The sequence below is a fragment of the Diabrotica virgifera genome, chromosome 5, assembly GCF_917563875.1.
Source record: "Diabrotica virgifera virgifera chromosome 5, PGI_DIABVI_V3a".
NCBI lineage: Eukaryota > Metazoa > Arthropoda > Insecta > Coleoptera > Chrysomelidae > Diabrotica > Diabrotica virgifera.
Window position 1 is genome coordinate 248517394 of NC_065447.1, and position 25589 is coordinate 248542982.

At 31.1% G+C, this 25589-nt stretch overlaps 1 protein-coding gene and 1 long non-coding RNA gene across 2 annotated transcripts in view; one reads left to right on the forward strand and one right to left on the reverse strand.

Annotated features, from left to right (window-relative positions):
* LOC126884780 (uncharacterized) overlaps positions 1 to 19596 on the reverse strand; it is a 196342-nt gene extending 176746 nt beyond the window's left edge. Inside the window, exon 1 of the mRNA XM_050651007.1 lies at positions 19408 to 19596. The gene's annotated coding sequence lies outside the window, so the exon portion shown is untranslated. The remainder of the gene's footprint in view (positions 1 to 19407) is intronic.
* A 2200-nt stretch (positions 19597 to 21796) lies between these two features.
* Positions 21797 to 23435, forward strand: LOC126884782 (uncharacterized). Its single transcript, XR_007698151.1, has 3 exons — positions 21797 to 22243; positions 22343 to 22604; positions 22951 to 23435. It is a non-coding gene; the product is annotated as an uncharacterized LOC126884782 (long non-coding RNA).
* The last annotated feature ends 2154 nt before the right edge of the window (positions 23436 to 25589 follow it).

The following is a 25589-nucleotide window of genomic DNA, read 5'->3' on the forward strand; positions in this document are numbered from 1 at the left end:
ATGCCTTTGAGATGTGATGCTGGAGAAAAATGCTGCGCATACCTTGGACAGCTCATAGGACAAACGTTTCCATTCTAAACCAACTCAATATTAAAAAAAGGCTGTCCACATTATGTCTGCAACGAATTCTGCAATTCTTTGGTCACGTGGTTCGCAGAGGTGACGACAGTTTGGAGAGATTAATTGTTTCTAGAAACGTTCCGGGGAGAAGATCAAGAGGACGATCACCAACTACATGGTCTGACCAAATAAAGCATTCAGCTGGAAACTCATTCTGCGAAGCTCTTAGAGCAGCTGAAGATAGAGACCAATGGAGAAACATTGTTAGGAATATTGGAAGAAATCACGATCCTCAGTAATGGGGAAACGACAGGAGAGAGAGATGGTATTGGATCAGGAGTCTTTGGGCAAACATGTAACTGTAATAAATCTTACAGCCTAGGTGACCATACAACTTTGTTTCAGGCTCAAGTTTTTGCTTTGGTGACCTGCATTGATGAAATCATTGATGAAGACCCTATTTGACGTTAATAAATATGTAATATTTATTTACCATTTTTGATGAAATTTGTTATTCAAACAATAAGTGTGTTCGCGGAGACAGTCAGAAACTAGTCCACGGCAAGTGGAGCATGCGCACTTTGAAATAATATAGATAATACCGTTGATAGATACATATACAAGTTATAGTTCGTCCGCTATAACTTTTCCCATAAGTCCCGATTCATTTTCAAACAAATTAAGCCAAACCACAAAGTGAAACTAACGTCGATGTGTATATACATTTTGTATACTGTATACTATATACTAGACACATCAGCGTACGTTTCACTTTATGTTTTGATTTAATTTGTTTGAAAATGAATCGTGACGCATGGGAAAAGTTATAGCGGACGGACAATATATTTACTATTAATTAATATTATTAATTAATTATTAATATACTGGTATATTTATCAATAAACGATAATACATTAAATAAATATAATATGGAATTAAAGGGCGCATGCGTTGTCGTGGACTAAAATCCATCGACAGGGTCCGCGAACATATTGACACTGACATTACAAAAATTCGCCAAAATTGTCATATTTCGCCGCTACGGACGGCATAGTTTCGTGTATCCCCACCATCGTCATGCAAGGAGCGAACAAAATGCTCCGGTCAAATTTGACGCTACCTTTCGGACTATTATGAAATACTATGGAATGCTGACACAAACCCCACCAAATTCCCCACCAGGTAAAAGAGGGCATGGAAAATACTGTAGGAAAAGTAAAACCCGATATTTTTGCACATTTTGCAAGCGTTGGTTATACATGGATCAAATTGTAGCCTGGTGTGAGGAATGTATTCAACAAAAAACCTAAGAAACTGCCCGCAGAATTAATTTTCTGTATTTTCTGTGTAATAGAATTTTGCTGAACTCATTGTATTTCTTAGTACAGTTGGATTATTATGTTGATCAGTTTTTGTAAAATAGAAGAATAATTATTCGATTTTTTGTAAGTGTGGTAAGCTGTCAAAATTGTTATGTCAAATATATCACTTATTTTTGATCAATTTTAATTTAATATAAATTTAAATACAAGATAGGCATAAACAAACAAAATATTTCTATCAGGGGGAAGAAAATACCCTATAAATACAAATAAAAATATTGTGTTTCAAAAATACCGATTAAAAGAAAATAAAAATATAGCGTTATTTTGTTCCCAATCGACCACCGTCGTCATGTGGTTTCATTATTATTTAGACGTCATTGATCGTAGTGTTAAAATTTCATAGGTGCTACTACATATATGCGGTCTACCAATCCCTATATATTATAATGTGCAAAATAAGCCAAGTTAGTGGTTTACTACCAACTAAAATAGTAAATTGATATGTAGTCTAGTCGCAACATAGGGGGTCCCTGGGCACTTTTAGGTCGCCGCAATTTGATGGTGGTATTATAGGCTTTTTTTATCGCTGAATCCAATGGAAGTGGTCTAGAAGCCCAAATGTGGTGCGTTTAATTGTTATTAACAAATTATGGTAAAATTCGGTGTTTTTCGGGAATTATTAGAAGCCCTGTAAATAAATTGGTACTGTTAAGGTCTTCTCTGGTGTATTTTTGGTCGCTGCATCGAATACGACTAGTCGCGATTACTCAAAATATGTTTTTATTTTGTTAATAACAAAATAATTGTTTATTCGCCGAAAAGCTCGAAATGCGCTATCTACAGCAAGTTTTTCATAGTATTTTTATACGCTAAATCGATTGCCACTAGTCGTGATAGCTTAAACCACGTTCCGATTTTGTTATTAATAAATTATTGCAAAAATAATGGTTTATAGTACGTTCACTCACGGTTTTTGCTCTAGATTTTAAAAAACAACTTGGATTGACATGAAATTTGGCATACACGTAGCTAACATGTCAAAAAAAAAAACAAGTGATACTATGCTGATGTCTGTTTTTACCCTGGGGGTGAGTTTCGCCCCTTTTCGGGGGTGAAAAAAAAACTCGAGTTTTTTCTGGGGTGAAAAAACTTTTGTTCTATACACTTTTTTCAGTAAGTCAATACTTTTCGAGTTATTTTTGTTTTTTGTTGAAAAATCAACATATTCATTCGCAAATAACTCGAAAAGTATTGACTTTGTGAGAAAACTGTATAAAACAAAAGTTGCTTAGAATTAATCAGTTTATCCAATTCCGGACTTATTTTAAAGGTTTCTTTTTTCACCCCCGAAACGAGGTGAAACTCACCCCAGAGTAAAAGCACACATCGGCAAAGTATCACTTGTTTTGATTGACATGTTAGCTACGTGCATGCCGAATTTCATGTCATTCCAGGTGGTTTTTTAAAATTTAGAGCAAAAACCTAAAACGTATTATAAATCATTATTTTTGCAATAATTTATTAATAACCAAGTCGGAACGTGGTTTAAGCTATCACGACTATATGCCAGGGTAATAAGACAAAAATATACCCTGTTCGTGATACTCGAGCAGCCAGGGTACTGAAGCGTTTTTTCGACAAGTAATACCTATAGGAACAAATTTTAACTATTTCCTGCGTAGGATCTGGCGGCCATTTTTATTTATAAACAATTAACTGTCAAAAAATGGCATTTCTCCCTTTTTTTTCAAATCAATGGAAAACAGTGAAAACTTATGATTTTTTTAGTACAAATATCTTTGAGATTATGGAAAAAACTTTAAAATGACATATTACAAAGTTTGATATACTGATTTATTGTTAATATAATTGCGAAAAAAGGTCGGAATTGCAAAAGAAATTATTTTCGCAATAACTGCTGTAAAAATTAGTGTACAGGTTTGAAATTTTTGTCAAATGAGGGTTCTTTGTTGCTTAATATGTGATAAAAATTTCAAAGCGATTCATTCAATTGTTTAAATTTTATTCGAATTGTTTATCTCAGTGAGCATTTTTTTTGCACTAACATAAGTCACAAAAAAAAATGACGTTATAACCATTCCACAGGTATCAAATGAAAGAGCATGAACTATATTTTCAACTTGGTTTAAAAAAGTGAATAAAAAATGCATTTATTAGCAATAAATAATTATGCAAAAGTATCGTAAATCTTTCCTTATAAACTTTTTGAATAACTTTTTCCAAAAAAATTAACTTTTTTACCCTGTTTTAAGTGCACAACTACCAAGTAATGTTATTTATATCATAATTGATAAAAAATTGTAATAAATATATGTAATTTCTTATTAGTGGAGTCAATGAAGGTGGATATGAGTTATTACCTCAGATTTCGTTGAACCTCATCGATTTTCATAAAAATTGGTGAGTGGTTAAAGGATACCTCAAGGAATAAAGGTGACATAGTGCCAACTTGCGCTTTTTGCATTTTAGGGGTGAAACACACCCCTTTTTTCTAATTATTTTTTAGATTTCTGAAAGTGCAGTCACTGTAAGTTTTCACTTCCTATTTTGTTGAACCTTCATCGATTTTCATGAAAATCGGTAAGTAGTTAGAGGATACCTCAAGCAATAAAAGAGCATCAACTTGCGCTTTTGCATTTTAGGGGTGTAATACACCCCTACTTTTTAAATTGTAAAAAATGCAGATTTCCGCATTATGGCGCAAGTAATCTCGTTTAATTAAGAAAAATAAATATTTTTTTTATATTTATGTGCATGAATTACATTTTTTTTTATTTTTCAAACCTTATAGCAACCAAAAATCTGAAAATTAACAAGTCGAAAATCACGAAAACCTTATTCTTCTATATTTCTGAAAGTGTAGTCACTGAATGTTTTCACCCACGATTTCTTTGAACCTTCATCGATTTTCATGAAAAATGTTGATTCGTTAGAGGATACTTCAAAAAACAAAAGTAATATGGCACCAAGTTGCGTTTTCTGCATTTTAGGAGTGAAATCCACCTTTTTTTTAATGATAAAAATGCAGATTTCAGCATTCGGGCTCAAGCAATCTCGTTTAATTAAGTAAAATAAATATTTTTTTACATTTATGTGCATGATTTATAATTTTTATTCATTTTTTAAAACTTATAGCAACCAAAAATCAGAAAATTAGCAAATCGACAATCACGAAAAAAATTAATCTTTTATATTTCCAAAAAGGCAGTCACTGAAGGTTTTCACCCCTGATTTCGTTGAACCTCCATCAATTTTCATGAAAATTGGTAAGTAGTTAGAGGATACCTCAAAAAACAAAAATTATGTGGTACCAACTTGCGCTTTTATCCTGGGGGTGGATGTTACCTCTTCTCATGGGTGAACACTATTTTATTAAAAATAACCATAATTAGATAGAGGAGTAAATTCTAAGCAAACTTTCTTTTATCAAGTTTATAAATTTTTTATTTAAATAATATTTCATAATTTAATAAAATATTATTGGTACAGTAAAACCTGACAATAACGGCCACTAAAAATAGAAAACAATTGGCTGTTATAGAAATGTGGCCGCTAATGCTAGGTTTCCTTTTCCACAAATACATAAAATATAATTGAAAATTTATTTATTTCAGTAATTAAAGCAAATCTAATTAAATATAATTCTACAAACAAACGGAACATATTAAAACTAAATTCAATTTACTACAAGAAACAAAGAAACAAGAAACAGAAAAAAACAACTACAAGAAAAACAGAATTTTTGTTTGTTTTACATTTTTTTAGATAAACGAAACATACTAAAACTAATTTAATATAGGTAATACATAATATAAAACAACATACTATAGCTACTACGAAAAATACGCTTATCACTAAAGTATCGTCGTGCTTTCATGCTATATTCAACAAAACCAACTTGGTACGGCCTTTAATTAGATATCGCAAATCACTTTGGCTGATTTTGTCTGCATATATATTATGTTTGAAGAATCCCTTTTTCTTTGTGAGACTGGATATAGGACATTTCTCAAGTATGAATTCACATTCATGGTATATCGTTGCTATACAGGGATAATAATCTGTGCAATGTTATGGTACAGGCTACGTTAAATATGAAGTAAATGTGGAAGATATACACTGGTTATTCATTTCAATTTAATTGGATTGTTTTTTAATCGTTTACAATATTTAAAATAATTAAAGACATAAAGTTAGGGATTTCAAAAATAAATTCAGTTCTCACTGGCAGGGTGGGAAATAATAAAGTGCCATACAATAGCATTTCATTACAATGCTCATTACAGTCATTACAGGCTGCTCCGTTTGAGAAAACTCATACTCTCAAACTTTGAGAAAACACTCATTCAGTTTCGACCAACCCTGTATTAGCTAAAATTAAACGATTTGCTAGATTAATAATTTTTAACAATAATAGATTATATTAAAAATCACTTGAACATAAATTGATTTTCTGATGTCAAATCACTACAATTATACAGGGGGTGAATATTGCTATGACATTTGAAAATAAAAACGGAATTATCTTTTAAACTACTTCGTATAACATCACAAAACCTGATATTTTAAGAAATAAAACATAGAGGAGAATCCAAAAATATAAAAATATACAGGGTGTTCCATTAAACAAAAGATAATTTTGTTTCACCCTGTCAATATGGGTAGCCCTGTATATTTGGAAATGTATTTAAATTCTGATATTATCTATGCCCCAATCTCAACTAAATAAACTTTTTTCATATCTCCTACAACAAACGACTAATTGGACTTCCCACAACCTTTATACATACAAAATCTCCGCTATAAAATGTTTTCAAAGAAAATGTTATTGGTTTTTTTAAAATAACTCCGTTAAATTTTGAAATATGAGATTTATCCAAAAACCATTATAAATCTAAGTAAAAGTTCTATAACACTGTATTAAACATAATTTTCTAAATCCTTTATTTTTTTTTAAATACAAGGTGAAAGGGCCCCGGTTACATGGTTCTCGCAGTAAAATTTAGGTTTTAAATGTTTCTATCTCGGTTATTTTTTGTCGTAAAAAAATATTAAAGAAAGGAAAAGCTTAAATAAAGTTAAAACTAAAATTTTGTTCTGTACCATTTTGAAGTATATCGAGTATTTTTGGAGTTATTATCAAAAGAAAATGAAATTCACGAAAATTTGAAAAATTCAAATTTTTTTTAATCGTATTTTTTTTTCAAAAATATGCATTCTAAAGCGGTCAAAATTGTTGAAGTTATTACTCATGTTAAAATAAATAAAGTTTTAACTGGGTTACTATAAATTTTAATTTTTGTGGAAATGACGTATGTTTCATTTTTCATTCTTCCCTAAAAAATCTGAAAGGGTCCTCTTATTTCCATCATAACTTGCTTAATTTTGATGCTATCGACTTCTTATATAGCATTTTGATAGTTACCTTTAAGTACTTTATTAAAATGTTTAGTGTCTATATTTAACAAAGTGCATCGTTTTCCTGTTATTTAAGCTTGAATACTAAGATTTGAGTACTCGCGGAAAAAAAATATACATTCAATTGCATATAACTCACTTAGTATACATAATAATAAAGGATTTTTCGAATAAGGAGCTCATTTATTTTTATATTATCTTCGATTTTGGTAATAACAACTTTTTTGAAGAAACTTATGGTTTTTGAGTTATTTATGAAAAACTGCTTTAAAACATGGATTTTTTCAGGAAAAATCAAAACTTTTGATCTTTAATAACTCAAAAACTATTGATTTATTGAAATAACTTTAAATAACAAATTTTACTTATAATTTGTCCCTCTATCGATTAGTGGTATTATTTTTAATAAAATAATTTCCACCCCCGAGAAGGGGTGGCATCCCCCCCTCCAGGGTAAAAGCGCAAGTTAGCACCATGTCACCTTTGTTTCTTGAGGTATGCTCTACATACTTACCAATTTTCATGAAAATCGATGGAGGTTCAACGAAATCGGAGGTGAAAACCTTCATTGACTTCACTATATATAATAAAATAAAAAGTTTATAAGGAAAGATTTACGATACTTTTGCATAATTATTTATTACTACTAAATGCATTTTTTATTCACTTTTTTTAAACCAAGTTGAAAATATAGCTCATGCTCTTTCATTTGACACCTGTGGAATGGTTCTAACGTCATTTTTTCTGACTTATGTTATTGTAAAAAAAATGCTCTCTGGGATAAACAATTTGAATAAAATTTAAACAATTGAATGAATCGCTTTGAAATTTTTATCACATATTAAGCACCAAGGAACCCTTATATGACAAAAATTTCAAAGCTGTACACTAATTTTTACAATAGATATTGCAAAATTAATTTTTTTTGCAATTCCGACCTTTTTTCGCAATTATATTAACAATAAATGAGTATATGAAACTTTGTAATACGTCAATTTAAAGCTTTTTAGATAACCTCAAAGATATTTGTACTAAAAAAACCGTAAGTTTCACTGTTTTCCATTGATTTGAAAAAAAGGGGAAAATGCCATTTTTTGACACTTAATTGTTTATAAATAAAAATGGCCGCCAGATCCTACGCAGGAAATAGTTACAATTTGCTCTTATAGGTATTACTTGTCGAAAAAACGCTTCAGTACCCTGGCTGCTCGAGTGTCATGGAAAAGACCTTATTACCCTGGACTACTAGTGACAATCGATTTAGCGTATAAAAATACTATGAAAAAGACTACAAACTTGCTGTAGATAGCGCAGTTCGAGCTTTTCGGCGAATAAACAATTATTTTGTTATTAACAAAATAAGAACACATTTTGAGTAATCGCGACTAGTCGCATTCGATTCAGCGACCAAAAATACACCAGAGAAGACCTTAACACTATCAATTTATTTACAGGGCTTCTAATAATTCCTGAAGAACACCTGATTTTACCATAATTTGTTAATAACAATTAAACGCACCACATTTGGGCTTCCAGACCACTTCCATTGGATTCAGCGACCCAAAAAACCTATAATACCACCATCAAATCGCGGCGACCTAAGAGTGCCCACGGGACGCCCTATGTTGCGACTAGACTAAGGGGCTGTCCATTAATCACGTGAGGCTCGAAAGGGGGGGGCGGGGTCCATAAAATATCACGAAACATCACAAGGGGGTGGGGGGTGTAGTAATACATCATGTGTATTTATCTTTTCGTCACACGTGTTAAAAAATCGAAAGCGGCATTGGTGTGACTGATAAAAAAATTAATTTTTCATTCAAAACATTCTAAAATACTACAACACATTAATTTTCTTTCCTTTCGCCTAAATTTCTATAATAAATAGTTTTATTAATATTGGATGTTAATGTTAAAAGCGACATGGGATACCTACTCTTCATGGTAAATTATCTTAAATTCTTAAAAGGGACACTTGCGAAGTGTTTTGTTTCTTACCATGTGTTTCCACTAGGAATACTGACCCTGTCGCAGTCTCCTATTGTTTATGAGGTTTTAGTCTGTACACTGTACATGATGTAATCAATTATTTGATGAATTGGTACTTGGTAGTCTTGTCAGTTATTCTGTTGTTTTGGCACTGAATACAAGGGTATGCTAGGTCAGTTTTAATTCTTCAGTAGTTTTAATTTTGTATACTAAAATTAGATGGTACTTATAGATACGTGTATTTTATAAATACTTAAAAATAGATTTTTTGTAGATACTCAAAAATACACGTGATATAGGGGAGGGGGGGTGGTTAGCCTTAAACCTCACCATGTATCACCAAGGGGGTGGGGGGTTAAAAAATGCCAAAAAAACATCACGTGATTAATGGACGGCCCCTAATGAGAAACTATCAATTTGCAAAATTAAAACAAGAATTCTTCTTAATTATGCGCCTTATTCACTTTATAAAGATTTTTTTGCTGACACTGTATATCCACCTGGCTAAACAATACGAAATCTTTTTGATCTTTTCTCAGAAGGGTTTGCAAAATTGCAAAATATAATAAAAATCTTTACAATGTGAATAAAACGCATAAATTAGAAGAATTTATAATTTTAATTCTACAAAGTAGTATTTTATCATATTAATTATTTATTATTTTAATTGGGAATAAGCCACAAAATTTTATTCCCAACTAAAATAGTAAATAGAGATACATGTAGCAAAAGAATTATTTGTAAAATTAAAATAATAATTCTTATATTATTATGCGTTTATAAACTCAACGGTAGACCGCATACTATAGTTTAAAATTAGGGCGTATGACACTTCGGCTGGCATCGGCTATAAACGCTTGTGATCAGGACCCTAAATTGCTGCCCCGAGATGCAGGTGCGTGCAGGTGTGGCGGTGGAACCTGCCAGAGGGAATCTGTGAACTTACTACCTTGAATGACCGACTAGAACCGAAACTTGCTGCCTGTGCCTGTGACTGGTAATATGGGGAGAAGATGCATTCCAAGACGCGCCCAGGGCCGTAGCCACAACGTTTTTGATAAAAAAATACGAATTAAACAAGGCTTTATCGAAAAAAAACTTGATATTTAAAAGAAGGTACAAGTAAAACTCGGGCCCAATGGTTTCCTTTTAGAGAAAATATGGTTTTCTAGATTAGTTGTTTCTCCAGTCCAGATATAATCGTGCATACTTTCCGTCGTTGCGTTAGACTAGTAGTCTGGGCAGATTATCGGAGAATAGGTCATTTTTGGGAAAAGTTATTTACCAGCAATTTTAATGCTGGAATCTAATCTTATGATTGTATTTAATAATATAGGTATGCAAAGTCCGCAGATAGTGTGCTACTTTTTTTATAAACATAGTAGCGTCCGAAAATCGTGTTTTTTTCAATTTTTGCTCTATAACTCGAAAGATTTTCACTTTACACCAAAAACACCCAAATAAAAATTCACCTTAATTAAATTCTGAATAGAGACATGTTTTTCCCGATTTACTTCGACGAAAACTTTCCCCGGAAAATGCTGGTTTTTCAAACAAAATCTTTAATTTTCAACTAAAATTTTAGATGAATAATTGTGTATCAATATTTAAATAACTTGGTAATATAAAATCTCTTTTCGTATAAATTAATTCCAAAAACCCATGGAAATTAAATGAACAGTTTAGCAACAATTGAATTGTTAATTAAAATTTTACGGTCGCTATAATAACCACAATCATTATGATACATAAGAATAACTATGATTTTTGTATATAAAGAAACTGTACCTATCTAATGTACTTTACAGAATTGAAATTGGACTTTTTAAGCGGCCTCAGGAATATTTTAAAATTATAAACAATTTTTTGGCTTACAAACACATAGAATATCTCGGGAAATATTAAATTAAATTAAATGATGAAAACGGTATTGGAAAAAAAGCGACAAAAGCTTTTAAAAAAAAAAAAAGGTTAATTGTGATGAGTGGTTCCTGAGATACAACCGGTCGTTGACCGGCATTTACGGCAAATATATAAACAATAGGATCATAGTTTTCGAACCATCACCTTTTTATTTCGGTCCTCTTTCTTCACACCAATTTTCATATCTTTAAAATACTCATAACATATATTATTATAATAAAAACTATCGCCAAAATAGTAAAAATTGCCAAAAATAGCAGAACTCCAATCAAAAATTAGGTTGGAGCAAATGTAATCTCAAAGTTCAAAATCGGTGAACGTTAAAAAATGCATTTTCTCGGCTTCCCATAATTTTCTTCATTCTTTTTTTGTTCCCAAGTAACTCGAGTAGAACCATCTAACTAACGCATTGTTAAATGTCAAAGTTGCTTTTGTTTTGTAATAATAAATAAATTTATTTATTATAACAAAATTTTTTCATTTGTTTAAATAAAGATTGTTTAAATAATTATACAGCTTTCAAATGAGAATATTTGTGTTTTTAACGTTAAAAGGTACACTTGTAGTAAGTTCATCTAAAAAAAGTTTACAACTGGAAAAATATGTAGTTTTCTTTTCTTATAAATAAATTAATCTATTATCGATAGTTCTTATTATAATAATTTATGCTATTAGTATTTTAAAGCTATGAAAATTGGTGTGGAGAAAGAGAAAATAAAAAAGTAATTGTTCGAAAATTATGATTCTATTGTTTATATCTTTGCCTTAAATGCTGGTCAACTTTGACCGGTTGTATCTCAGGAACCACTTATAACAATTAAACGTTTTTTCTTTTAACAGAAGCGTCCTGCTGCTTTTTTTTCCAATACCGTCATGATTTAATTTAATTTAATATTTCCCGTGATATTCTATTTATTTATAAGCCAAAAAATTGTTTATAATTTTAAAATATTCCTGAGGCCGCTTAAATAGTCCAATTTCCATTCTGTAAACTACATTAGATAGGTACAGTGTCTTTTTATACAAACATCATAGTTATTCTTATGTATCATAATTATTGTGGTTATTATAGCGACCGTAAATTTTTAAAAAACAATTCAATTGTTGCTAAACTGTTTATTCAATTTCCGTAGGCTTCTGCAATTATAATCTATACGAAAAGAGCTTTTATATTACCAAGTTATTTAATTATGGACAAACAATTACTTACCCAAAATTTTAGTTGAAAATTAAAGATTTTGTTGGAAAAACCCGCATTTTCCGGGGAAATTTTTCGTCAAAGTAAATCGGGAAAAACACGTCTCTATGCAGAATTTAATTACGGTGAATTTTTATTTGGGTATTTTTGGTGTAAAGTTAAAATCTTTGGAGTTATAGAGGAAAAATTGAAAAAAACACGATTATCGGGCGCCATTTTGTTTATAAAAAAAGTAGCACACTATCTGCGGACTTTGCATACCTATATTATTAATATATACAATCATAAGATTCGATTCCAGCAATAAAATTGCTGGTAAATAACTTTTCCTTGTATTTTGCTAATTAGCTATAGTTTTGGTTGTTCAACATTCGTTTTTCAATTCGAATTTCGTCTGTGGATTCGTGTTAGCTTTGGTCGCTGATTTCTTGTATCACAGTTTACAATGAGGAACAATAATCTGAATAAACACATGGCCAATATACTTCTTCGAGAATCGTCTCCATTCCGTAACAATTTTTTAATATACACTGCGCGTCAGAGGAAACGGGCACCCCAAAAATGGACTATTTTTGATGTCTGGTATCTCCTAAACCTGTTATCCGATTTAAGTAATTTTTTAATATGTTATTAGACCAGTAAGGATCTGTTTTTAGGTGGATGTGAGAGGTGTCATTCAGATTTTTGCGGATAAAGTTAGGTGATAACTTCGTTAATAATAATTGAATTATGCTCCTTCTCAAATATGCCCGGAACATGAATAAAAAAAATAAAATATTTAAAAATTTAAAAAAATTTCGTTTTTTTTTCTATTTTTTTTTTGCTTATAACCTAAAAACTATTCATTTTAGAACAAAGTCGTATAGGAATAAAACAAAGATAATTAAATTTTCTATCAGATGCGATTGGTTGAAAATATCTTAATTTATCACCCTTGCTTCAAAATAGCAATAAATATAAAATAAGGGGGCAAAACAAGCCTGCCCTTATTCAATGATTTTCCATCACTTAGGTTACACTTGGAACCTTCCCAATTCGCTTAGAAAATTTTTGTAATGTGCTAAAACCGTACACCAAATTTCATTAAAATTGACTTACTAGAGTTTGCATAATAATTTTGCAATCCAAACTTTTTTTAAAAAATTAAAATTTTTTTAAAATCTTGCACAACAAAGACTAGAACATACAAAGATTTGTCAATTTTTTTACATACAGAGAGAGTCTGTAAAGTGGAATAAATTCAATATCTCAAATACTAATTGTTTTTTTGGAAAATGCTCAGACCCGTCGATTAGTATTTCAAATTGTCCTTTTTGACATTCAATAATAATGTATACAGGGTGTCCCAATTTAGAGATATGACGTCATCGTCGATTTTCTTAAATGGCAACACTGTCATTTTGATAGCTAATTTGATAGGGTTTGTAAAGTTATACATAACTGCAAAATATCAAATTTTTATTCTCTACCATTTACAAGATAATAGAAAATAACAAAGTTATATCTGTAATTTGGAATATATTCAATAATTAAAATACTAACTGTTTTTTTGAAAAATTCTCAGACCCGTCGATTAGTATATCAAATTGTCCTTTTTGACATATAATAATAATGTATACAGGGTGTCCCAATTTAGGGATATGACGTCATCGTTGATTTTCTTAAATGGCAACACTGTCATTTTGATAGCTATTTTGATAGGGTGTGTAAAGTTATACACAACTGCAAAATTTCAAATTTGTATTCTCTACCATTTAGATGATAATAAAAAATAACAAAGTTATGAAAAAGAAGTAATCAACTAATAATTGAATTTAATTATTTCAATAAATTAAGCAAAAACTCATAATGTTGCCCTCAATTATTGTCAAATTGTCAATGGGCAACGTAATGAGCATTTTCTTAATTGAAATAAATAAATTCAATTATTATTTGATTACTTTTTGTTCTTCATAACTTTGTTATTTTTTATTATCTTGTAAATGGTAGGGAATAAAAATTTGAAATTTTTCAGATGTGTATAACTTTACACACGCTATCAAAATAGCTATCAAAATGATAGTGTTGCCATTTAAGAAAATCAACGATGACGTCATATCTCTAAATTGGGACACCCTGTATACATTATTATTATATGTCAAAAATGACAATTTGATATACTAATCGACGGGTCTGAGCATTTTTCAAAAAAACAGTTAGTATTTTAATTATTGAATATATTCCAAATTACAGATATAACTTTGTTATTTTCTCTTATCTTGTAAATGGTAGAGAATAAAAATTTGATATTTTGCAGTTATGTATAACTTTACAAACCCTATCAAATTAGCTATCAAAATGGCAGTGTTGCCATTTAAGAAAATCGACGATGACGTCATATCTCTAAATTGGGACACCCTGTATACATTTTTATTGAATGTCAAAAAGGACAATTTGAAATACTAATCGACGGGTCTGCGCATTTTCCAAAAAAACAATTAGTATTTGAGATATTGAATTTATTCCACTTTACAGACTCTCTCTGTATAAAGAAGTACTCCACCTATCTAATGCACTTTACAGAATTGAAATCGGATTATTTAAGCAGCCTCAGCAATGTTTTAAAGTTATAAACAATTTTTTGGCTTATAAACAAATTAGTGCTGTGTCCAGGAGGGTGTGCTACGGGCTCCTTTATTTAGATGGACTTATCCAAGTTTTTTATGTATTTTAACCCGTATAACACGAATTTTTTGGGTAACAGTTGATCCGTATGTCGATAAGATTGTTATAAACAAAGAACTTGAGGAATTACATAACAGCGATTTTTCGCAAAATAAAACATTTTTTTGTATTTCTTGGGTAATTCTAAGCAAAAAATGTTCTTACAAGTTTTTTCGTAGGATGCATAGTTTTCGAGATAAACGCGGTGGAACTTTCAAAAAATCGAGAAATCGCAATTTTTGAACGCGAAAAAATTTTTTCTTCAAACGTCAAATAATGATGACATTACTTATCTAACTTGATCCTGTCAAAGTTTGATGTCTCCGCCGGCAGCAGTTTTTTTTCCCATTTATTTACGGCTGAGGGAAAAATGTTGTCATGGCAACAATATGAAACATGTCACAAAGCAACAATACAAATGTCATTAACAACAATTAAACATCATTTTTATTTATAGTAATATTAAAAGTACAATTAGTTAATGAGGCATTTTCAAAATTGAAACCGTGCAAAAATGTTCCCGACTCTTGATACGCATTGGTAATTGTTGATGATACTGATGGTCGAGCATAACTTTCAGCAATCATTCCGACGACTTAATTATTTTAATTTCTAACATCTAGACGACTTTGATAGTTGTCACAGTTAATTTCGAGTAAAAATAGCGTATGAATTGTACTATTTATGGTTGAAAATTGCTACGTTTGAAGAAAAAATAGTATACTTTATTCGGCAAAAAAGCGACTTTTCTTGACTTGCCCTCTATTACGCGCCTCACTTCGTTCGGCGCGTAATATCGGGCGCGTCAAGAAAAGTCATGCTTCTCTGCCTCATAAAGTAATATACTATTAGTAGTTCCAAAATGACACAAAATCTAGGCATCGGACAAAAAAGTTTGAAGAAAGTGTATTTTTTTGTTCTTCTTAATGGCGGTATAGGCTCGTTTTTTTAATATTTTATTTAATTACAGAGTAATTTCCACATATTAATATATTTTTCAAATTGGGCTCTGTACCGCAATTCTTTATTATATTGCGAATAGGTGTGCCAAATATCTCGAAAAAATATTCAAAATTACAGCCGCAATCTTGGAACGCGTTTTCGCTACCTGTTGATCGCTACTGTTTCCTCTTAAAGAAATGACTTTATTCAATTAGTATTAAGTAAATACTTAAATACGAGGAAGTAAAAGCAAATACTTATTTTTATTCAATAGTCCCAGTGACAGTATGTAAATAATAATAAGTATTTATCCTTCAAAATACACTGCTCAATTTTCTACAAAATACGCTTTAAAGGACGATTCATATTTATCCGTTCGGGCACGTAGCGTTTCGTTTCCGACAAATATTGTTTTTATGGTTTTAAATATGAACAATTCATACTATACGGAGCGTATAGTATAGTCGGTTCGCTAAACTCAGACACAACTAGCTAGTGATTTTAGTAGGTAATATTTTTGTATTTGGCCAATTTTGCCAAAATTGGTAAAATTACTTAATATTTAGTAATTATTAACTATTTAGTAATTATTTTTTTGTCAATTTTACCAAATTGGCAAAATTACTAAAATCACTAGTCAGTTGTGTCTGAGTTTAGCGAACCGACTATATCAATATCAGACAACTCTTTGTTAAATCAGGTTTTTATATTTTTCGGAAACGAAACGCTACATGCCCGAACGCATAATATGATTCGACTTTAAGAGTCGTATCAGTTTTTTTTGGAACCAGCTGTACATAAAAACTCGTATTGTAAAATGTGTTTTAAGTAAATATTTTTTGTCTATTTTATTAATTACAGACAAGAAAATAATGCTTATTTTCAGTTTTAATTTGCAAGAACTTTTTTATTTATAAATAATTTTCAATTTAGAAAAAATCACATGTTAAAGAACCATTGGCGGATCCAAGGGAGGGTGTCACGGGGGTAAGACTAAAGTGACCTTCCATTAGAGAAAAGCTGCCTCACAATTAACTCACCCTCAAGATCCATGACCCCCCCCCTAAAAAAAATAATTTCGGGATTCGCCACAGCTGAAAAATTGTGGCGTCATTTTAAAATCTTCCAATAAGTGCTTTTTTGGCTTCGTTTCCTGTTTCATTTTTACCTACTTCGTTTTCATTCCTTAGACAAAGTTTAGAGTTGAAGATTATCAAATATACGAATTTACATGAATTGCGTAAGTCAGAACTATTAACATACTATCGTACAGTGGCGGCTCGTGGCCTTGGAGACAGGGTCGGCAAGGTTTTTTTTGTCTCCTCATATAGGTATACCATCAAACTAAAAGGCTTAAATCATCATAGGAGATTTTGTTGTTTTTTGTTTTTTTTTTATTTGATGTACTTGACATTCTCTCTTGTTTCATGGTGTTTCGACAATACGTGTTGATTCTTTTGAGACAAGATAAATCCCGTTTATTTGAGGCAGAAATTGGTGGTAATAAGAAAATTGATGAAGAGTTTGTTGTAATGAATTGCAGTACCTACTACATAGAATAATACATACATATTTTGTAACTTATCCCACTTTCTGAAAATATTTGGATCGGCATAATTTTTAAGTACCTAACTTGTAATAATAAATACCTTGGAAATTCTTTGGCAAAGGGAACTTTTAAATTTTGAATCGTAAAAGAGGTCAAAAATTTGCAAATCTTCAAAATTCGAAAAACGAGTATCTATTTGCATATAATAGTAGGTATCCAAAATTTCAAGATATACCTACTCGTTTTTCGAGATATGTATCATGTCGGTGTCTTTTTTGGGATGGTTCGGAAATATCAAGCGAATCCAAAACGTCACTGCGTATATATTGGAAACTACTATCATTACGGAAATCTCTGAGATTTGGCACCAGCATTCGTATTCTATTTTTGGAAATATAATGTCAGTTGACTGATTTTGAACAACAATGAATATCTTGGGCCAACTCTGTCTTAAAAATATTTAAAAGAATATTAAAAGAGTAATTATTATTTAATAAAGTTCTCAAACCGATTGCTTCACGGATCGAGGTATCGCCGCTTTCAAAATCGTCGCCTTCGATAATAAAATCAAAAACTTTCAAAAGCTGTTCACGAAAATCTGCTACAGATACTAAAACTACTAGAGATAATCTGCTTAGATAAAACTAACCGATATTTAAAATTTCATCGCGTCTGACAAACTGTTCGCTGTTTTTTCGAAACAAATTTGTTCTAAAGCAGTAATCCGTTTAGGTGAGCTAAACTGGCAAGAAAAGACGATATTCTTTATTTTTTACACGTATCATGCAAAACTAAATTCATTATATGCGCATCATAGTTCATAGTGAGTAAATGAAGCTTGTGATGCAATAGTTTTAACTTTTGCCTGGAGACCATTCAATTCACCACACATCATAGCAACGCCGTCATAAGATTGCCCCAGTTTGCCCTACCAATTTATTTTTGATATCAAAAAATTTTAATCTGTTCTTTAAAACACCAAAAATATATTCTGCCTTATTGCTTTTACTCACATCTCTAAAACCTAAAAACCTCTCATAAATATTACCACGTAACGCGTATCGAACAACAATAATTGATCATTGTGAATGACATGATAATCAGAAGTTTCATCTACTTCCAGCGAAAAGCAAATGGTTTTCTAAATCTCAGATTCAATAACGTTATTCAAAATGTAACTATTTGATTAGGTATATGTATTAGTTCATTCTGTATTACGAATACACTTCGAATCAGAAAGTAAATATTTCTAAAACAATTTTATTAATTCTCTATAATTACTTTGATTTTTAACAAATGCTTCGATCAATCATGTCCACTAAATGATAATTCCTGACAACTTAAAAAATTACAATATCAAACGACGTAAAACGGCGTGATTATTTTTGACAATTTCTGCCGATGCAATGCAATGCTCCAAATGAAACACCGACCGGCAGATTTAAATGTGCCGTACCTGGCCGCTTAATGCCCACGGAGTGAATGTATGTATGTTCGCTTTCGCTTGCTCATCGACTTGTTATTTCGTTGAGTTTTACGTGTAAATCGTCAAGCTACGGATGAGTTGGGTACGGCTAGCCGAAAAGTCAGATGAATGGCTCGGATCATTCATTTTTTGAGTCTGTTATGCGCAGGGATCACTTAACGCTCGGATTGATCAAACCCTTTTAAAAACCATGAATAAAATTTAGTTTGTATTATCTGACAGATTTTTTTTTACTTCACAGATACAAATATTAAAAAAATTTATATCTATAAATGTGTGGGTCGGCAATGCCGACCCTGACCGGCCGCCACTGCTATCGTAACGTAAGTAAACATAGGTAATAAAATTAAAGTAAAGTGAATTCTTAAGCGGGACATATTATGAGGTAAGTAAGCACAATGCTTCTACCTACTTACAAATTGACAATAACGCGCTCGCGTCCCATAAAAGACTTTCCTTTTTATGGCTACAGTGCCGTTACTGCCATAATATGTATTCCGAATATTTTCAGAGACCAATAAAGTCACAAGACAGCGGCGAATTTTCCGAGCGTCTTCAAACGTATACCTTTTTATGGGGCTTGTTTTGTATGGCATCCATAATTCATGAGTTTAACATTCCATAAATATTTTAATAAATAATTAAATATTTTACGTGTTTACAGTACTTTATTTCGAGGGAAATTTTAGCATTTCATGGTACTACTGGTATAGTACTATTATAGTATCAGAAAAGGATTTACATACCTAGTACATATTTTATTTTTATTCCGTAGTATATTCAAATTACTTACCTATTCACTTGAGGATCACACTTAAAACATACCACAAGACACGTATAAAAAAACTAAATTATTTGTTTATTATCAACACAAAACTGCAAGCTATTATATAAACATATGTTGAAAAGAACATTAACGAAATTTATCAATAATAATTTCAAACATTTTTGGTAATTTTGCTGTATTTGCTATCACTATGATTATTTATGTAGTTTGAAACTCAAAATATAAACTGGAAAACAGGTATTTTGACAAGTTGTTTGGTAACTAATATATCGGCAACACCAAATACACCTGAATCTCTGAAGTTGGCAGCAAATTTAGTACATAAGCGCACTAAAATGAATTTAAACGGTGAAACATTTTATGAAATAAAAAATTTAAGTTGAAATAACTTAAAATTTAAGTTAGAAAAAACTTAAAATTTAAGTTAAAAAGACTTAAATTTTGGAAATAGCTTAAAAATGGACTATATATTTGAAAACAGGACATTTTTAAATGAGAATTATAGAAAAATATGCTAGAGTCCCTAGTTTTTATAGCATTTAAAGTGAGTAAATATTAGAAACTCATTAATATATACATACATAATAAATTTTTCTAACGTCAGTTTAAATTTAAGGTCGCGATTAACCTAGACAAATTCCACTGTAATACACTGTTGATATAATACACACAAAGCTAATTTTTGTTTTATGTTTTATGTAAATACATTTAATTTTATTCGTATAGGTACACTTCGCGTCAAAAAAACTGGTACAAGTCTTATAACCGAAAATCGTGTTTTTCTAGTTGTGTAAATTGGTCTTGTCACATATGTCATTCTTATTTCTAGGCAACGTTGCCAGTTCAACTAAAATATTATATCAAACCAGGTAAAAGCAGGGCTGTGCGGCAGACCGCAAGTTTTTAGTAGGTTTACTAAAAATTAAAACAATATCGAGCATTCTCGATTAGTCAGTCACATTTATTTAAACATGCATCCTAAAAAATTCTCTTATTAATTTTGTAATGTTCCATCATCTCAATTAAGTACCCATAAATTAATTCGTGTCCTAATTATAATTTATGACAGATATAACATGAATGACAGATAATAACTCTAGACATGACATTAAATTATTATGTTTAATTTAAAATCGAGAAATGTAAAGGGTTTCTCTAAGTTGTGGGATACTAATAAATAAAACACACTGCAAAGATTACAATTTGAAATTAATACAAAATGAATAACTTTTACAGTGAACAAGTGTGGAACTTAAATATTATGTATTACAATAAAATTCGAAACTGCTGAAATATTAACCACATAGGTGGAAAATGTCGCCTGTCAAAATGTTTAATGTGTTTTATTAAATGTATTCATTTTTTTCGAATCATGAGAAATATAATTTCACAGAAATACGCCAAAGTTAGGCCACACACATTACCATAATGTGGATCGGTTGCGTTCGGTCACAGTGAAGTTATTATAAATATTGACAATTTGAACTGTCAAAATTTTTATTTTATCATTTCTTGTTTAAAAAATAATAAAATTGATAACATAACCTCAGTTGAGGAGAAAGTAATACATAATTATAAAGATGTTTTATTCAGTCAATAATGTGCGAACAATCAGGTAAATAATAACGTGGGCCTAACTTTTACACACATGCCTACTGTGGCAAATGTAGGTATTTTTCAAAATGTTGGAATGTGTTTAAATCCTAGAACAATATTTTAGCTTTTGTTTTTAATACAGATTTTAATCCCCTACAAATAGCTTCTCATGACTTTTGTTGTAAAATGATTAGGGAAGCAGGAATTTAACAGTTTATAATTTTACATTGAGTTACCTATGGCCCGTTTTACGATTCACCACCATGATTTTTAAACGTTATTTTTTGTATTTAGATTTAGTGCAATTCCATTATCTGTGCTGGCAACAACGCCGTGATTCACGAGCCATTGTGTCCAGTCTGAACACAGGTTTACATTGGGAAAAAAAAGTGTACCAGTTTTTTTTGACGCGAAGTGTACCTTCTACGCCTGGAGTATGATTGCACTTTTTTTCTTCTTGTAATGACTCTCCGTTTCGGATGTTCGCGACCATCATGGCACTCTGTACTTTGCACGCTGCTGCTGTGAAAAGATTTCTCCTTCGCCTTCCTGGTTCTTGTTTTCCTTCTACTTATCCCTGTAAAATTAGTTGCAGCAGTCCATATATATCCCTCTGTTCTTCCTCATGATGTGACCGAGATATTCGATTTTGGCTGTTTTTATTGTGGTTAACAGCTCTCTTTTTGTTTTTGTATTCTTAATAAAAGACCCTGATTGATTCGTAACTTGGTTGATATAATGTAATCTGCCGGATAAACTTCTAAGGGTCGGTTTCACCAACAAAAAATAAATCAGTGAATAGTTATTCGTCGAATAAGATTTATTAGTCGATTAAATTTTATTTCGTTTCAATAACTATTTGTAATCCACAGTTAGTTATTCGTCAAATAAGTTCAAAGTATAATGATTTTCCACAGACTGTACTCGTTGACACAAGCGAATGGCAGTTCTTCTTCCTCATATTAGTTTGTTGGCCTCCACCTCTTCGGTGTTTTGCCAAGCAGATTGCATTATTTTCGACTGTAATCCCACGTGACCTCTGGTTGGCACATAAACTAACAAAGAGGTTATGTTTGTAGGTATCTATTTTTCAATGATTTTTCATTGTTTATAATCATCGTATTTTGTCTATTTTGGATTCATTTGGATTTCGTTTCCTGTTTTTGTGCACTTTATAAACTTAACCACAATGCAAAATGATTATTTAAGGAAATTATTATTGGAAACTTCAGATGTTGCGAGAAAGGTAGGCGAAATAATTTTTATTTCCTGTTCATTTTGCCCCGTTATTTGTCAATAATGATGAATTTTGCAAGCAATAACATTATTTCTTTTATTGTTTTAGATATTTATTGAAGCTGAAAATAATTGGGGATTTAGATCCATACGCAATTCAGTCAGAATTGGATTTTACAGTTAAGTGCAGTCCATCAAGTTACTATTATAGATATTTATACATATTTGGTGGAGTCTCACAGTTGCTACTCTAAGCAGCAGATGAAAGCATACAAAAGCCTTCAGGCACGTAAATATTTTACAGCTGGATTTGTTTTGAATGGAGTAAAAATTGTTAATGATTTCCTGATTTCCATATTATTGTAGGAAAGGTATGCCTTTATTTTATTTATTCACCATTAAGAAATATATGGATAACAGTATTAGTGTCTTTTGGATAAATTGGTTCTAAATATTAGATTTATTTACGTTTATATATCTGTATGAGACCAGACATATCGTCGTCCTAATCTGTAAACTGGGAACTCCATAATTCTCTGAAAATGATTTATTACTGCCATCTATTTGAATTACTGTCATGATTGTTCTAAAATTATATTGTATGAATGTCTGATTTTAAATAAAATATTCTCAATCATTGTAAAGAATGCAAATACTCTAATAAAAATAAATTTTTGTAGTTGAAAAATTTCCAAAAAAATAAAATATTTTTTTTAGGTGAAGCATTTCCAAAAAGCTAATGCTAAACGACTAAATGCTTGGGTGGGGTGATAGCAAGTTCTGATGACATAGCAAATGCACATTGTATGCATATGGCCGGTAATAGTAAAGTATGCCCAGGGCAAGACAGACGAAGAAGAACCCAATGCATGTACATATGTTACAGCTACATGGTTTGGAGATAGCAACATATGCATTCTCTGATGAAAAACTAATGAGTTTTGAAACTGTTCGGTCAGAGTGCTTGTTGCGCTCACTAAACGAACTGAAATATGAGATGGCTTTGGCATTGTGTTGCAGCGATATGAAAATGGTTATTCATTTTTAATTATAATGTACTTCTTCATCATGAGTAATTATGTATTGGTCTTTTAAATGTGTATTTATTTTTGTAATTAGTATCAACTTGTAATGATAATATACACTTATCGTTTAAGGTATGACTATGTTTAGACTCTAAAATAAATGTTTTAAAAATCGAATCCTGCCTCTTTCTGTTAGTAACTACCCATGGATATCACAAATTGTGCTTACTGATAGGTTTGTTTGTAGAACGATCAGCAACTCTTGCCAACCATCAGACACATGTGCATTCGTAGTCTATGAATGCTAACTATTAACTGCACAACGCTAACTGTTAACTTCTCATGCATCTGATGGTTGGCAGCAGTTGCTAATCGTTTGTGTCGTACTACGAACAAACCTATTAAGCCGAACTCAAACGACTCGTGTACTTGGCGAATAATCGTCACTTGCGTATACTGGCAATACTGTGTGAGTGGGTTACTAGTACAATTATTGTACTATTTGTCAAACACTAATAATAATAATGTTAATACTACTATTAATTGTCAAAGAATTGTTCTAGTAACCCTCCCAAAAGACATAGTAAGTAACGCAAGTAACGATTATTCGCCAAGTACACGAGTCGTTTGAGCCCGGCTTTAGGTCTGGATCCCGTGTACCAAAAAAATTGATTAATAGCAAGCTGAAAATTCGTTAATAGCTTAACGGTGTCCAGTTGGACAAACTTTGATGTACACGAGTCGTTTGAGCCCGGCTTTAGGTCTGGATCCCGTGTACCAAAAAAATTGATTAATAGCAAGCTGAAAATTCGTTAATAGCTTAACGGTGTCCAGTTGGACAAACTTTGATGTATTGTGACACTGGAACAGGGGTAGTTTTAATTGTGAAACAGTTTGGAAACTCAGATTTGGAACATCAGATTACGAAAACATCCCATATATTTTGTCAGACAGAACATCCAATTGATCTGTTACCCTGTCATTAAATTCTCGTGCAAAAATCAGACTGCTGTTACTCACCAACATGATTCCTGTAGTTTGACATGGTCTTCGTGTTCTACTCATTAAAATGCCTAGTTGGTGCAGGTTTTTCACCAGTCTGGTTTTTGCATGAGAATTTAATGAATTGGTAGCAAATCAATTGGAAGTTTTATCTGACAAATTACATAAACATTTTCGTAGTTTGACCTTTCAAATTTTTAACCTGTTCCACAGTTAAAACTTCCAGTGTTCCCATGCATCAAAGTTTGTGGGACTAGACACCGTTAAGCTATTAATAAATTTTCAGCTTGCTATTAATCAACTTTTTTTTGGTAGGAGGGATCCAGGTCTATATGGAATAAATAAATAACAAAACAAATTCCCTGTCAAAACTGCATTTATTTTAAATAGAATGAAAAACAAAATAATATTATTTTAACAAAATACGGGATACATGTTAAAATTTAGTATTAATAAAGTTTGTCACATTGGCCTAAAATTAATGTCACTAGTTACGTTAGTGTCACATATAAATAATTATTGTAATAATATTAATAAAAATCATAATTCCTAGCATGAGTGCGTCCTGTTTTTTGATAATTTAGTCAGGCGAGGAAACATAAATGAGTTTCTAATAGGGCTTTTCATCGATTTTCATTTGTTTCGAGCTCCTGTTAGATGTTGTATAATCCGTGTATAATATTACTATACAAGGATTATATGACATATGACAGAAGCTCAAAACAAATGACTGTGAATGAAAAGCCCTATAGAGGGAACACGGAAAAAATTAACATTATCCGATCAGCTCGACTTCCACAGTTCACTACTATACAAGTTACAGGCATGTTTTCAGCACTTAAAATCACCAAAAACGAAAAGTTTATAAAATAATTAATCTAATGAATGTCTTTAAATACTATATTAAGCTCAAAATCACGACAAAAAACAAATTAAAATTAACATTATTCTGATCAGTTGGACTTTCACAGTTCACTACTATAAAAGTCACAGGCATGTGTCAGCACTCAAAATCACCAAAAACGTAAAGTTTATAAAATAATTAATATATGAATGTCTTTATATACTATGTTAAGCTCAAAATCACGACAAAAAACAAATTAAAATTAACGTTATTCTGATCAGTTGGATTTGCACTATTAGTTCCTATACAAGTGACAGGCATGTTGTCAGCAGCACTCAAAATCATTTGATATAATTACGTTTACCTGTTATAAAACATTGTAGATAAATTCAAATTAAACTAATGAATTTTCTTTATTATTGATATTTAAAGTGAGGTTAGCTGTCAACTTATTCTAAGAATAAATATTTATCTGCCCGATATTG